We start from the raw sequence: 15,486 nt of genomic DNA on the forward strand, positions 1-15,486 counted from the left end.
TGCCATGGACGAGTTATTGTGACAGGATAGGAACCAAAGTGTTCCGTGTTTCCTAGGGGACCCTATAATCTTTGGCTACATTCAATCTTTATTCATATAGCCAACATATTCATGCTTCGCCTATTCCTCTTTGATTTAGAAGATACTGTTGCACAAACAACATGATGGATTTAGGCCTCCACCAGCACTTGTATCAGGCTGTATTAGCTAGCTACATTTGCTCCGACTCAGTACTACCCAGCTAACTAGCGATTAGCATTAGTGGCTAACACGATTTAGCTTAATTAACTTGCTATGAAAACAAACTAATATTGTAATTATAAAACGCTTGTGGATTTATATTAAGATCCTATTGGAAACAACATGGTTGCATGTGCAGCATTGACCATGCAGACTGAACGAAAGTGTATCGTGGTCAAACAACGACAAAACCGCTCCTTGAGTGGCTCTCCGGTACCGCTTGCCGTGTGGTAGCAGAGAGAACAGTCTATGAATAGGGTGGCTGGAGTCTTTGACAATTTGCAGGGCCTTCCTCTGACACCGCCTGGTATAGAGGTCCTGGATGGCAGGAAGCTTGGCCCCAATGATGTACTGGGCCGTTCACACTACCCTCTGTAGTGCCTTGCGGTCAGAGGCCGAGCAGTTGCCATACCAGGCAGTGATGCAACCAGTCAGGATGCTCTCGATGGTGCAGCTGTAGAACCTTTTGAGGATCTGAGGACCCATGCTAAATCTTTTCAGTTTCCTTAAAATACTGTTATAGAAGGTAAACTAAAAACCCAAACCGGTCCGTGCATCAATATATAGTAAAATACAGTATACCGCCCAGCCCTAATAGGTGTATGTGTATGTTGATCACCCTCTGGCTTCCTAATGTTAAAGCTCTAGTCTCAGACTATGACCCATAGTGAGTAGCAGTAGCTCCAGGTTTAGAGCTATAGGAGGTGTAGCAGGGCCTCCTGTGTGCATGTTGGGAGCTGGGTGTGATGAAAGCCTGCTCTAGCTGATGATGAGCTGACAGCGTTTGGAGAGGAAGAGAGAGGAGAGAAGCCTGGGGGCCTGAGCACCTGTGACTGTGCACGGCGTAGCCTGCCTGACTGACTGGCTGGCTGTCTGCAGAGCGGCGTCATCACCAAAGCTATAAACAGCCTCGCCTGGGGCACCACACACCACGGAACAGAACGACGGGAGAACGCCCTTCCCCATCTTCTCACCTATACATCCCTCCCTCGCCCTCTTAGCGCCACTCCATTACTCTCGACATTCTCCATTCCTCTCTGTATCTTTCCCTCGCTCTCTGATACATTTATGAATGACATAAGGCAGGGTATAAATGCAAATTCTATGCAGTGCTGAATAGTGTTCCCACCTATCCAGTGAGTAAAGAGAGCAGCCCATCATGCCCTTGAGAAGTCTCCCTCCTCTCCCTTATCCCCCTCCCTCTCATCCCATCTCCATGTCTTTCCAGTAGCAGGACGACGTTAGCAACCAGCTCCCTTCCTCCTGGGCCGTATGAAGCTGTTAGCAGCAAACTCCATCATAGAGTAACGCAATGTGAGGAGAATGAAATACTATGCCACACCACTGCATAATTGCCTTGCAGCCCAGGGGAGCTCTTGCGGAAAAATGAGAGTAGCACGGAGCCTAATGGAGCTACCCGGTGGGGGTTGCCAGAAATCTCCAATGTAATCGTGCGCTAGGCAAACTCTCACCCTCTGATCTCACAGTTAAAAGTCTTGGCATTGTGAGATCCTAGAGCGATGAGTGCCCACCTCCTGCCAGAAGAATCAACAGCGATAGAAAGGAAAGGAAAGGGGGGAAGGAGAAAAGTGGGAAGGAGAGGTGGCTGCCGGAGGACTGAGGGAGGATGGGGGAGTGTAATGTTTAGGGGTTTGGTGGGGACTAAATCTTGCTTGAAGGACCCTTTAATTGGGAGCGTGCTGCCTTGGATAAACTGCCGAAGGGGTATTAAGACTCCCCACCAGGCCCATGAACAAGGCTTACGACTACTCTGTGTGGGGTTGGGAGGGGGGCTGCGGAAACCAGCAGGAGCCTTCTGACATGTTGCCTCAGTGCTTTCCCAGCAGGACTGCATCCCTCCCACCTCCCTCTCGCCTTCCTTCTTTCCCTCTTCCCCCCTCCCTTCATCCTTGTTGAGGCATGCTTTGTGAGCTGGGAGGGGTAACATCTGTCTGTTTATATTACCGTGATTAGCTTGATGGTGGAACAGAGCTACAAGTTGTTACACAGCTGGAGCATAGCTACCTCTGCCCTCTGACATCACTGCCTCCGCTCAGGGCCAGGGGTCACCCACCACACCCCCACTCCCCTTCTCCTCCCTGGATGTGAGAGTTCCACTCCAGATGGCACTTCCTCCTGACCTCCTTCTGTCGGTCTGAGACCACTCTCACTACTGGGTAGTCCAGAATTGACATTTGACACCCTACATTCACCCAGTAGTAGACTGACTAGACTAGAGGACAAGTTGCTGTGTAGCGAACTCACTAAGGAGAACAGAGGACACATCTAACTCAGGGAGATTAATAACCATGCACTGCTGACTGCACAGACAACTAAATGCTAAGGTCAAAGGTTGGTTAAATGTCTCAACTCGGGTTCAGAGCCAGTGACATATGGAGCGAGAGGGAGAGAGGGTGGAGGGTGAGATAGCAGAATCTTCCTTCCTTTCTCTATCGTCTCTGGTTCGTGAAATAAAGGGATTCATTCTATTGGAAAGAGATCAAGATATTGCTCACCATAAATCCAAGGAGGTTCCTCTTCAACTTACTGAAGGAGGAACCCTCTGGGCATATTAGCATGGCTGTACGTGGGGAAGGGGTGGGAGCTTGTGGGAGCGGGGACGCTGCTCTGGATTAAATCAAAGCTATCATCTTAAACCAGCCTGGCAACCAGGAGACCTGACCCATCACCTCCCCACCGCACCCCCACCCCCCTTCCCTCCACTCGCTCTCCAACCTGAGGCCGTGAATACATTAGACAGGAGAGGATTTTTAGAAAGCTAGCTACCACAGCATCTTTTTCTCAAAGAACCAGGGCATCATATCATCACATAAAAAAAGAAAGAGCAAACAGCCAATAATCTCTGGGTGACTATTGGCTGACTACTGCCTGGACCGCCCACTCCTATAGCTCCAGAGAGGATTTGCTGCTATGAAGCGCTTGGAAGGGCACAGTCTATAACAGTCTATCTGGACTCAATTGAGGGGATTTCTCTGCACAAGTGAGGGATTAAATGTGATTGACTTTACACCCCTGGAAAACAATGGAGCGGAAGTAACCATGCTTCAAGGATGTAGTCTTTCGGCTCCTCCAAAGAATCATCCATAAAGAAGTCTGATAGTACATCGCCTAGACTAGGATGTATGCTGTACTACCCACTAGTTACATTGCAAAGTGTGTTCATTGCTTTAATCGTCTGATATTCCAGAGCAAGCCGATACTGTTCAGTATGCATGGGGATGAGTATTGTTAGGTCAGCAGACAGTCTTCACTAAGCAAGATTCTGCTGTCCCCCATTTAAGAGGATAGTCAAGATGAAAGTGGTACCAGAGTAACAGACATATTGTAGCCAACTCCGGTTGTTTTAAAGCAAGACGTATGGAGCTGGGAGGAAACGGCTTTCTCTTCCCAACAAGCCATTATTTCAGTCAAGTCTTGGCGTTCAGCTGCTTATGAATGCGAAGGAAGGCCATTGAAGACTGGCCACCTGTAACAAAGCATTCAGTCGAGCTTGTTTAGTGACAAAGAGACAGCGAGAGAGAGGTTGATTAACAAAGCTCCCGTGCCAAGACGTGTCTCTATCTAACCGTAGCCAGCGGATTTTCTACCCCGTTTAATTTCAGTTTTTCATATTGACGTGGCCTAGCTGTGAATGCGGAGCAGAGTAGCAGACTATCAAGTGCCGGCAGTGGCACCGAGGGCTTTGAGTTATCTGTGTGTCACCCAGAGGTATTGTGTGTCAGGCTGAGAGCTGGCTGACAATTGGAGGTGTATGCTCCCTGACCCATGTCGGCACACTGCTGTGAGCAGGGCTGTGCTAGGAGGTCTCACTGCCTTTTGTTCCCCAGACCCCATAGAGAATAGGCACATAATGGAGTCAGTGACTGGAATGATATGGAGGGAACATGGGCAGGGGGGGATACAAGGGTTCAGTTGAAGAGGCAATGCATTACAACGCTTATAATGTTATACCAATTTGACTATAATTTCATATATCTCTCATGATGTGGAATTACTGCAAATGATACATTGTCTTTGTCATACGGTCTGATATACCTGTCAGCCAAATCAGCATTCAGGGCTCGACCACCCAGTTTATAATGTCTACTATCGCATTCGAGGGGTGGAGTTGGAGGGGTGGAGGTAATGACAGGAGAAGCAGCTGGACCAGCTCATATCTCCATGAATCTCTCCACAAGGCTGCTTTTCAATGTGCTCAGCGAAATCAGACATTTCACAAATGAGCACGACTTGAACTTCAATCAACTTGCAACAGCCAACTACATAATATTCCATATCATATTGTGTGAAGAAGTGTGACCTCTGTAGCCAGCCCCTCTCGGTTTTAAAGGATCTCTTTATGTAGGTGGTCACTTCTCTACACTTCACTGCCCTTGGGATACAATAGGAACACTTGCTAGACATGTAATCAGTACAAAAGAAAGAGTGGAATTGGAGTCGAAAATGTAGCAGTCTACAAAAGAAAAAGGGGAAATTACCATGCATCTTTGTTCGTGTCTCTCAGAGAAGCAGAAATATATTCAATATTTCAACATTTATTTTCTTCTTGATTCCAAATTTGGAAACAGTCTGAAAAGCTTCTGAAATCGATAAGCTGTGAGTCACTGCTCCATCGGTGCCTGTCGGTCTATCAGTCAATGTGGGTGCGTGTGTGTGTGTGTGTGTGTCTCTGTCGGTCTACCAGTCAATGTGGGTGCGTGTGTGTGTGTCTCTGTCGGTCTACCAGTCAATGTGGGTGCGTGTGTGTCTCTGTCGGTCTATCAGTCAATGTGGGTGCGTGTGTGTGTGTCTCTGTCGGTCTACCAGTCAATGTGGGTGCGTGTGTGTCTCTGTCGGTCTACCAGTCAATGTGGGTGCGTGTGTGTCTCTGTCGGTCTACCAGTCAATGTGGGTGCGTGTGTGTCTCTGTCGGTCTACCAGTCAATGTGGGTGCGTGTGTGTCTCTGTCGGTCTACCAGTCAATGTGGGTGCGTGTGTGTCTCTGTCGGTCTACCAGTCAATGTAGGTGCGTGTGTGTCTCTGTCGGTCTACCAGTCAATGTAGGTGCGTGTGTGTCTCTGTCGGTCTACCAGTCAATGTGGGTGCGTGTGTGTCTCTGTCGGTCTATCAGTCAATGTGAGTGCGTGTGTGTCTCTGTCGGTCTACCAGTCAATGTAGGTGCGTGTGTGTCTCTGTCGGTCTATCAGTCAATGTGAGTGCGTGTGTGTCTCTGTCGGTCTACCAGTCAATGTGGGTGCGTGTGTGTCTCTGTCGGTCTATCAGTCAATGTGAGTGCGTGTGTGTCTCTGTCGGTCTTTCAGTCAATGTGGGTGCGTGTGTGTCTCTGTCGGTCTACCAGTCAATGTGGTGCGTGTGTGTCTCTGTCGGTCTTTCAGTCAATGTGTGTGTGTGTGTGTGTGTCTACCAGTCAATGTGTGTGTGTGTGTGTGTGTGTGTGTGTGTGTGTGTGTGTGTGTGTGTGTGTGTGTGGTCGGTCTACCAGTCAATGTGTGTGTGTGTGTGTGTGTCTCTGTCGGTCTTTCCGGCAATGTGTGTGTCTCTGTATCAGTCAATGTGGGTGTGTGTATGTCTGTCGGTCTTTCGGTCAATGTGTGTGTGGGTGTGTGTCTGTCGGTCTTTCATGCAATGTGTGTGCGTGTGTGTCTCTGTCGGTCTACCAGTCAATGTGGGTGCGTGTGTGTCTCTGTCGGTCTACCAGTCAATGTGGGTGCGTGTGTGTCTCTGTCGGTCTACCAGTCAATGTGGGTGCGTGTGTGTCTGTCGGTCTACCAGTCAATGTGGGTGCGTGTGTGTCTCTGTCGGTCTACCAGTCAATGTGGGTGCGTGTGTGTCTCTGTCGGTCTTTCAGTCAATGTGTGTGTGTGTGTGTCGGGCGGTCTACCAGTCAATGTGTGTGGGTGTGTGTGTGTGTGTGTGTGTGTGTGTGTGTGTGTGTGTGTGTGTGTGTGTGTGTGTGTCGGTCTACCAGTCAATGTGTGTGTGTGTGTGTGTGTCTCTCTGTCGGTCTTTCCGGCAATGTGTGTGTCTCTGTATCAGTCAATGTGGGTGTGTGTATGTCTGTCGGTCTTTCGGTCAATGTGTGTGTGGGTGTGTCTCTGTCGGTCTTTCATGCAATGTGTGTGCGTGTGTGTTCATCTGCCAGTCAATGTGTGTGTCTCGGCTGGTCTTTCCGGTAATGTGTATGTGTGTCTCTCTGTCGGTCTGTCAGTCAATGTGTGTGTGTGTATAAGTCTATCAGTCAGTGTGTGTGTGTCTGTCGGTCTTTCAGGCAATGTGTGTCTATGTCAGTCTTTCAGTTAATGTGTGTGTGTGTGTCTCTGTCCGTCTACCACTCAGCTAGTGTGTCTCTGTCCGTCTACCACTCAGCTAGTGTGTCTCTGTCCGTCTACCACTCAGCTAGTGTGTCTCTGTCCGTCTACCACTCAGCTAGTGTGTCTCTGTCCGTCTACCACTCAGCTAGTGTGTCTCTGTCCGTCTACCACTCAGCTAGTGTGTCTCTGTCCGTCTACCACTCAGCTAGTGTGTCTCTGTCCGTCTACCACTCAGCTAGTGTGTCTCTGTCCGTCTACCACTCAGCTAGTGTGTCTCTGTCCGTCTACCACTCAGCTAGTGTGTCTCTGTCCGTCTACCACTCAGCTAGTGTGTCTCTGTCCGTCTACCACTCAGCTAGTGTGTCTCTGTCCGTCTACCACTCAGCTAGTGTGTCTCTGTCCGTCTACCACTCAGCTAGTGTGTCTCTGTCCGTCTACCAATCAGCTAGTGTGTCTCCTTTATCTGCCTCCTGCAGAAGGAACAAAAGCAGCCATGCTGTCCATCCTCCCTCTGCTCCTCACTCAAACTGTGCCAAGCTTGTGGTGGGTAGCCTACTCAGAGCCCCTGCCAGCGCCTCAGACATACTTTTGGGAAGGCTGGAGGCAGTTTGAATAAAGCGTCCTGTTCATTATTGGTCTGGAGAGGAGTGAGTATTTTGGGTCTTGCTGCTCTTTCGTTGTGCTGTTTGCTTCTTTGTAAACATGTCTTGCTGGAACTGGAAGCCATTCGTGTTTCAGACGGAATATTATGGAATCTTCACTTGGCAATGACAGTTTTGGACAGAGAACTGCTTAGCTAGAGTCAACTGTTTACTCACAGATGGGATATAGGCATTCAGGATGATGACACATTATGCCTATAATGAACCTTTGGCTTAACCACAGCTGGTATCATACCATGATCCTTATAGGGTGCTGGTGGGGAAAACTAATCATAACACGGTCATTTGAATGTGGGTTAAATGAAGAATGGCACAGGCAGTCACAGATAATACCCTCTCTTTTTTTGCGAGTGTGTACGTGTGTTTATATTTCTGCTTCCCAGGCCAGCCAGGGGGAAGGTAAGAGATGCTGAGGAGATGTCTTCTCCCTGAACGCACTGACATGCATATGGATTCACTGGCCTGGAGATGTACACAGAGAAGAAAATGACAGAGGGGGGGGATGAGAGAAAGAGAGAGACCGAGTTGGAGTGAAAGAGAAAAACAGTGAAGGACTCACGGTGTTCCACCAGTACATGAGCAGCCGTCACCTGAAGGCTCAACACAACACTGATGAAAACAAATGCGGAATTACTTTGGTTTTTAAAGCAATATCAGGCTACTGTCTCTTCTACTAAGTTGGCCCAAAGACAAAACATCTCTCCCAGCGCATACAACGGAGTGCATACGGAGGTAAAAGTGAAGTTTCTTTCATATCCTAAAAGTACAAGACATACTATATCATCCTACAAAGGCATGAAAACAGCCATTTATAATCCCTAAGGAACCTTTATTTGTATTTATAGACTGTTGTGTACCCTCAAACTGTTAATTCACCAAATACATCAGAGGACAAATAAAACCCAGGAGGGTTAACACAGCACTGACTGTCCAATTTAACACACTGCTGTAATCTGCTGCACTGTTTCTCATCTAAAATCCTAACATCACAATCTATCCAGCAGCAACAGAAACCACCGTCAGGTCAAATCCCGACACAATACAGACAAGCCAAAATGAAGCGTCCAATTACAATGAAAGGATTGTTAGTCAATGGCACCAATCAGTAATTAGCTCAATCTGGGGTTAAGCATGGGATGGTGAACGTCAGAAGTACAGAGCTGCATGGTGGGGAAGACTACAGAACTGATCTACTGATGCCTCCATGGCCTGTTTAACAGTCTGTCCCTAGCCCCCTTTATGCAAATGACTGTCCAGTCTCCGGCCACAGCACAGAGAGCAGCATTGATTCCTACACGGGGCACAGCAGCGACTACAGCTCGTTAGGACTGTGGTGAAGGCTCATTAACATGAGATGGATGGGATCCTGGGCTTGGAAAGGTGCCCTGTTTAGTCTACCTACATCAGGGCTACCCTACTGGTGTCCTACGGGTCGTGCTTTCACCCCCCCTCATGTATTCTGAGCAAATGATTAAACAACTTGTTTTTTACATTGTTGGACATAAAAGACTACACACCAGGAATTCAACTCCAAGTGAATTTAATTTTGGAAATTTGTTCAAGTATTCCCACGCATAGAGACACACGTATGATCGCATACAAATGTAAGCAGTTTGATATGATTATGTTTTAGTCAAATATTATATCTGTTTGGGATTATTATGGTCAATTTGCAGTCTACAAATGATTTGTAATTATTTTCGGGTCCCCGACCAGCCGCTCAACAAAAGAAATTGGGTTCTGGCTACATGACATACACACCCGCAGGCATACAACCGCCAGATAGACTGTACTGTTCATCACGCTATGGACAAAACAGTAGCATGTACTGTGGTACCCTGACTTGTTTTCATTGGGTTCATTGCTGTTGATTTTACTTGCCTCATCCACATCAAAAATGGATTACATTTTGATGCCAGGCGGGTTTACAGGGATTGAGAAACCAGGACTTATAGAGTCAGTGACAACCAGTCTGAGCATTGAGGCAGCCTGCCTGACACCACACTTTGGGCTCTACAGTAGCTGGAGTCATTTTGTAAAATTCTCCATTCTGAATAGCTGCAGGGGCTGCCTGCTGCTCTCTCTGTGTGTCTATTGTTCCTGAGCTGAGATAAGACTGGCTCAGGATTAGAGGAGAGTGCACCCAGAGTTCAGCTCCTGTGAGAAGGCTGTGGTGGGACAAGGGAGCAGAGTAGAGGAGAGTAGCAGAGGAGTAGCCATTGGCTAAGAGCAGTGTGAAGGCCAGATGTGGTTTTGCTTGCTAATCTTTCCCTGGGATCAGCCAGAGGAGGAGAAGCCGGATGATGACACGTGGACATTGCTGTGATGAATAGCCACTCGACCTGCCCCTCCCGCCGCCCCCTGCTGGGGGTCAACAGCCCATTAGTGGTGATGGCCGGGTCTCCAACAACAGACCGTCAGCCCCTCCCCCCAAAAAGAGAAAGAGTGGGTGGGTGAGGAAGAGGTCTCTTCTAGCCCCAATCTCTAACGACTTCCTTTGACAATCATCTGCATCGTTCATAGCCAAATTAACCCAAACCCCAGCTGGACTCTAAATGGGAGTCTCTCTCTCTATCCTGGTCTCTGGCTGTTGCCAGGAAATGGCTATTCTTTAGCAATTGGCAAATTAAATATCTTTCTCCTTATTGCGCGTTAATCTGATAATCTCTGCCTCCAGCACAACAAAGCAGGGAGCAGCGGAGAAATCTGTTGGAGATGAAGCTTCATCACCTCGGTACTGTGGCGAGCGGACAGACAGAGATTGACAGTGTAGAAGCGCTGCCACTCTTTACACTCTCACAATCACACACCCGCTGCTAGTACCCGTGGCAACAGGAGGAACGGAACCACACCACCACCTTTCTCGTGACAACAGAACAACACTGACCTCCAGTCAGCTGTAATAATTAGGTACCTCAGATATAATGGCGAATACACACCACATGAGATGAAAATAGACCACTGCCATGCCTCCATTCATGCCATTTCTGAATGCTATTTCTCATGCTATCACACTCATTGTCCACAACAACATTAGAACCGAATTGTAACAAATCAGAAAAGTAACACCAGTGTCTTGTCATTAGGCCACACCGCAGCAAAACGTTTTAGTGTTCGTAACAGAATTTCTGTTCGTTTCAGAGCTTTTTCTTCCATTTTACCTACTGAACACAGCACACTTCAACATTTAGGCCCACAATGAACCAGAAAACAGGAGTAGCAGAACCCTGGAGGCAGATATAAACACTGGTCAACACAATGCATGGTATTGATCCCTCCCATTTATTGGAAAAGGCTCTTAGTAAACAACAAGTCAACAGTGAGACCTGTTTACCAATACTTCCCCTGTAGATTGATACAGGACATGGACGCCCTCAGGGGAACATGGATTAACAGAGTTCTCTGACAATACAAATAGTTACACAGCCAGCCATTCAGCCAATGACCTCACTCTAGGCTGAGTCGACCTTCAGCAGGTCATTTAAATACTGTGGAGGTGGATAACCACGGTAAGCTTCTTGCTGTGTTTCCATCATGATGTGATCTCCTTTGCCCTTCCCTGTTCTAGATTATAGCTTTGGTACCTCTCCATCAACAGTGGACCATACCACCTTCATCTTTATACATGACAGATAACATGCTGCCAGTCAAATGCCTCTCCATGTTATTTTGGCGGCCGACAAGGGCCTGTCTTTTATCTGGACCCAGTGGTGGTGGAGGTGGTGTTGTCCCCTTCTGCTCCCATTAGATCAGGCCTGGCCTGGGGGGAGGATGGGGGAGCCAGGGCACAGCTACTCATCTCAGCCCAGCCTGATTGCACTTGACAGAGGATAAAGTCTCAACCAGGACTACAGTACACAGGTGATGCACAGGTCTGGTACATTTGTACCACCAAACACTCAGACAATTATAGAAGGCAGATAAAGAGTGGTCCCAGCATAAACCAAATGATGCCACACAAGTAAGATAAAGACATTGTAATCACAGAGGATAAGAAGCTACAAGAAAATCACTGACTGATGTTGATAATAAATCAGAGGGCTTTTAGATTGCGTGGGGGAAATTAATTCATCAGTTACTGTTGTGCAACTCCCTCCTGTGGAGCAAACCAAACAAAAACAATTAAGAGGAGGAATGTTTTTTCTTTTGAAAAGTAGTGAAAGCAATTCAGGACTCCTGACAGTCACTCATGAATGAATAAGAATTTTGTTATTGTTCTCCTTGGTGAGAGACCAGAACACAGTGACTCAGTTGGTTTGTAAATCAGCTTGGGAATGGAGATTGAGAAGTGACGGTAGACTACAACTGAATTCAAAAAGAGCCAACAACATGTCAGTCAAGTTCATAAAGAATGCCTACCCCCAGATGAACCTCCTCCCACTTACATATTCACGCTATTTGCATATTGTCGGAATGAGAACATAAAAGAGAGCTCATTTCCCTTAATGAGTAAAACACAAAGCAAAAGTCAAGGAGTGTAAACAAAATGCTAAATCGCTCCTGAGGGTTCTCTACGCACAGAATGGGCTCTTCTTGTAAACAAAAGTCATCAACCAACAAATACAAGGCAAGTCCTACGTAAATATGAACATTTAACTTGACTTTTACCCAATTAAATAGTATAGGCTAGACCGAACCCTTCACTATACTGTTGTAGTTGGTGTGACATAATGCATGTTTGTACAGTTCAATATACATTATAAGTGCAGGAGCAGTCCAGAGGTAGTTGATTGATGGGCTTGAGTACTGTACAGCCCAAATGACAGGGATTATAGCTAAAGATTTGTCTTATTCCTCTGTGACCAGGGTCAAGTCGCTTCTCGTCACCGCCATGCCAATCTGAGCCCCAAATGAAAAAGTCGTTAGCATTAGCATATTTAATTCAGCAGCCCAGAAAGTCATAGCTCTGCTTGGAAATAGGATCTTACTCTTCATTTCCTCTATTAAGATAGATGAGATTCCTGCTCTAACACCACAGAACTGTAGTCAGACATTCACACCCACATTTCCTATGAATTACATTAATAGAGGCTATGTAAAGCAGAGCAGGTTTACATTCACAAAGGCACTGTTAATCACACAGCTGAGCCTTAGCAAAAAAAATGTGAATCCATTGTGTGATAGGATCTCATGTCAAAAAGCACAACTTTATTCTAGAATCATATAAATCCTACCAAGGCTGTAATAATGAGCTAACAGAGTGCAGAAGCTATAGTATTATAACAGGTCTGCCTGCCAGGCTGTTAAACCCCATGCTTGTGTATTTTATAATCCCTCTCTGCCTAGCTGGCTGGGCACCATGGCTGCCACATGGGCTTTGTCCTCCACACTACACCAGCAGGCTGGAGCTTGGCATGGAGAGCTCAGCCATTCCCAGCTCCCCCAAAAGCACCACTAGGGAAAGTATGGGCCATTTAGGTCGGGTCGACTCTGTTCTGCTCTGCTGGCCCGTTGTTTTTGGAAAGGCAGTGTCACTCGGCACCCTCATTAACATCAGCCACATCCATTACGACCAGGAGTTCTGAGTCACAGGGTGTCGGGAACATCAGCCCCCTTAGAGGACCAATGAATCCAAAACCAATAAAACAGGAACCCAATAAACATGAACGATGCGGAGTGAATAACCTCCATCCCATCCATTATTTACAATGCGGAAAAACACTGAGGGAGATGGGAAGAACGGGACACAATCGATGTGGAGATGTAACGTCAACGATATCATGGAGGTTGTCATTCATGGGTAGGATCAGGTAGCGTCATGGGTCAGGACCCGTTCTGTTCGTGAACAGTATTTCCCTTCACCTCATTGGAAGTCATCCTACTTCTGTACGCTGTCAGTAACACACACCCTTCCCTAACCGGTCTCTCTCAGCCACTGCAGATGTCACTGTGGTAAATATACGCAGCTGTTAGAAAAAGTACTCTCTGGAGAACGCTGACCTTACAAACTGAATCAGAATCGATCGTCTCATTGCGGTGTAAACTTGTCATTGTGACTGAACATGTAGAGTAGTCAGGGAGGAGAGCAGTAGTTGGAGCTGATCAGGAATGGACTGGAACTGCAGTCAACAATGATGCAGAGACTAAATCACAAGACTTTGGGAAAAGAGATCGTAAACTGACAGGAGTTATGTACCCAACCAGGTCTCTCTCTCTCTCACTGTTTACACTGCTTGTAGCAGCAGTACAATCATCCTGCATGTGGTTTGGCCCAGTCCTTCACTTCAACAGGAATGTCTCCATCTGTGCCAAACTGCCTTTCACAAAATGTAGATACAAGCAGAACCAAGAGAAAGACAGGATGAATAGAGTTTAGGTTGAGAGAGTACGGTGGTTGAGTAAGGGAATGCACATTTTGATTGAAGCTGTCTGCTGCCTACGTCATGATACGAACAGCATACCACACGCCATGATACTACACACCATATCATATCATAATAAAAACTAACCCTAAATACACACACACACACACACACACCACCTCAGATGATAAACCCTTCCATTAGAGGGTTCTAAAATACCATGCCATTGCCCTGTTGTCCTGACCTCAGAGAGGCAGGCTGTATCTGCTACTCGCCTGGTATTCAGTGAATGAGAGGAGTGGCAGATGGAGGGGGTGTTTTGGATTCCTCACCAGTAGGTCTGGGCATCTATTCTCAGCTGGCCAAGCTCCCGGTCAAACAACCCCACTACAACCACACACACAGCTGGAAAGGCAAACACACATGCAATCACACATACTTGCTCAATCTTGGTGCACACACACACACGCCCTCCCCATTTCTCCTCCCACAGTGTGCCAGGGGTGGGCTGACAAGACCCATCCCGCTCAGAGCTGCTTACTAACACATTATTCTACCTGACGTCTCCCTTCCTCCCTCACTCATATTCTCTCGTTCATTTATTTTCTTCGGGGGATGCAATGAATTCCATACTGGTGAGATGGCAAAATATCTAATGTTCCTAATCAGAGCAGAGTGGCATGTACAGTTGTGGTTCTAACTATTGACCCCTGTAATCCAAACTATGTTCTCTCATTCCATAGATGTATAAACCACATTTCACTGCGAGAAGGCCTCAAGTAGCAGAGAGGAAATTATTTTTGATAGAAATAAAAGTAGTAGCAGAACGCAGTACTAAGGAAGCTCTGTGTGCCAGGAAGCATGTGCTTTTGATTCATGGCGAGCATGTATGACAACGAATGTGCTTACTAGAGTGCAGTTTTCACATTTCACCGGTTTAGGTGTGTGTGGTGTGTGTCTGTAGAGTGGGCTGGGCTACCAGTCCTGTGGGTGTGTAGATGAAAGACTCCACTGACTTCTTGCACTTCCTGCTGAGACACAGGAAGCTCCACGTTTCCTGTCAGGAAGGGGAGGAGCCAAACTCTCATGAATCCCAACTCAGATTCTCTCGCTGTATTCCAACAAAACCCCTGTCAAAGAAAATGGTACTTGCACCTTTGAGCGCACAGAGAAACTTTTTGTGAAACAGGTTAAACCTTTTACACAGTGTACCATCGGTGTTAAATCTCAGAGGAGGTGCAGAGTGCCTTTGCCATCTGATTATCACGCTCCTTGTGTAATGACATTTTCCTCTCCTGTTGTCTGAATTCCTGTGGACACAGCAAAGGATGTGGCCCCAGCAAACACAGTCATAGCTGCTGAATGATGGCTGACCTTTATCCAGGCAATATTTTAGACATGAAGCCTCAGGACAGATGAAAGGGAAGGACTAGAGTGGCAAATATCACTGGAAGTATTGATGATTTGACCAGCCAGTGCTTCTCCTGAACAATAGCATGGATCAAAAGATGTGTGGTTCAGGTCGGGGTCTATTCTCTCTGCATAAAGCGTTTTTTGTTCCTTAAAAAAGAGCCTGGTCTGAATGGCTGTCTGGTTGGAGTCCCCCTGCACATTAATAACCTTCAATAGCTATTCAGGGTCCATTTGTGCAGAGTGAAGACTGAAAATCCGCCGTCCCCTCTGGGTGAAGCACTGATACACTCACATGTAATGCAAACAGGGCAATTCAATTAAGGCAAAGGCATTTGATCACTCTGAACGAAGAGGGTGGCTCGATCTAAAAGGCACATTTATCACCATCAAGGACTGTCCTGTGACAATGGGGGAATTTGGTATCCTGACTGTTTCCAAGAGGTGACGCATCACAGCTTTCTGAAAAGATGAGTCATGAAGCTGATTAGAAACAGTAAATGTGTCGTTCCTCGGGAAGAAGTTATGCATCATAAGATA

The 15,486-nt window shown here is 46.9% G+C and overlaps 1 protein-coding gene across 5 annotated transcripts in view; it reads right to left on the reverse strand.

The window, feature by feature from the left end:
* LOC112235736 (SH2 domain-containing adapter protein F-like) overlaps nucleotides 1-15,486 on the reverse strand; it is a 111,811-nt gene that overhangs the window by 29,775 nt on the left and 66,550 nt on the right. The window lies entirely within an intron of this gene.

The sequence above is a fragment of the Oncorhynchus tshawytscha genome, linkage group LG04 (genome assembly GCF_018296145.1).
Source record: "Oncorhynchus tshawytscha isolate Ot180627B linkage group LG04, Otsh_v2.0, whole genome shotgun sequence".
Taxonomy (NCBI): domain Eukaryota; kingdom Metazoa; phylum Chordata; class Actinopteri; order Salmoniformes; family Salmonidae; genus Oncorhynchus; species Oncorhynchus tshawytscha.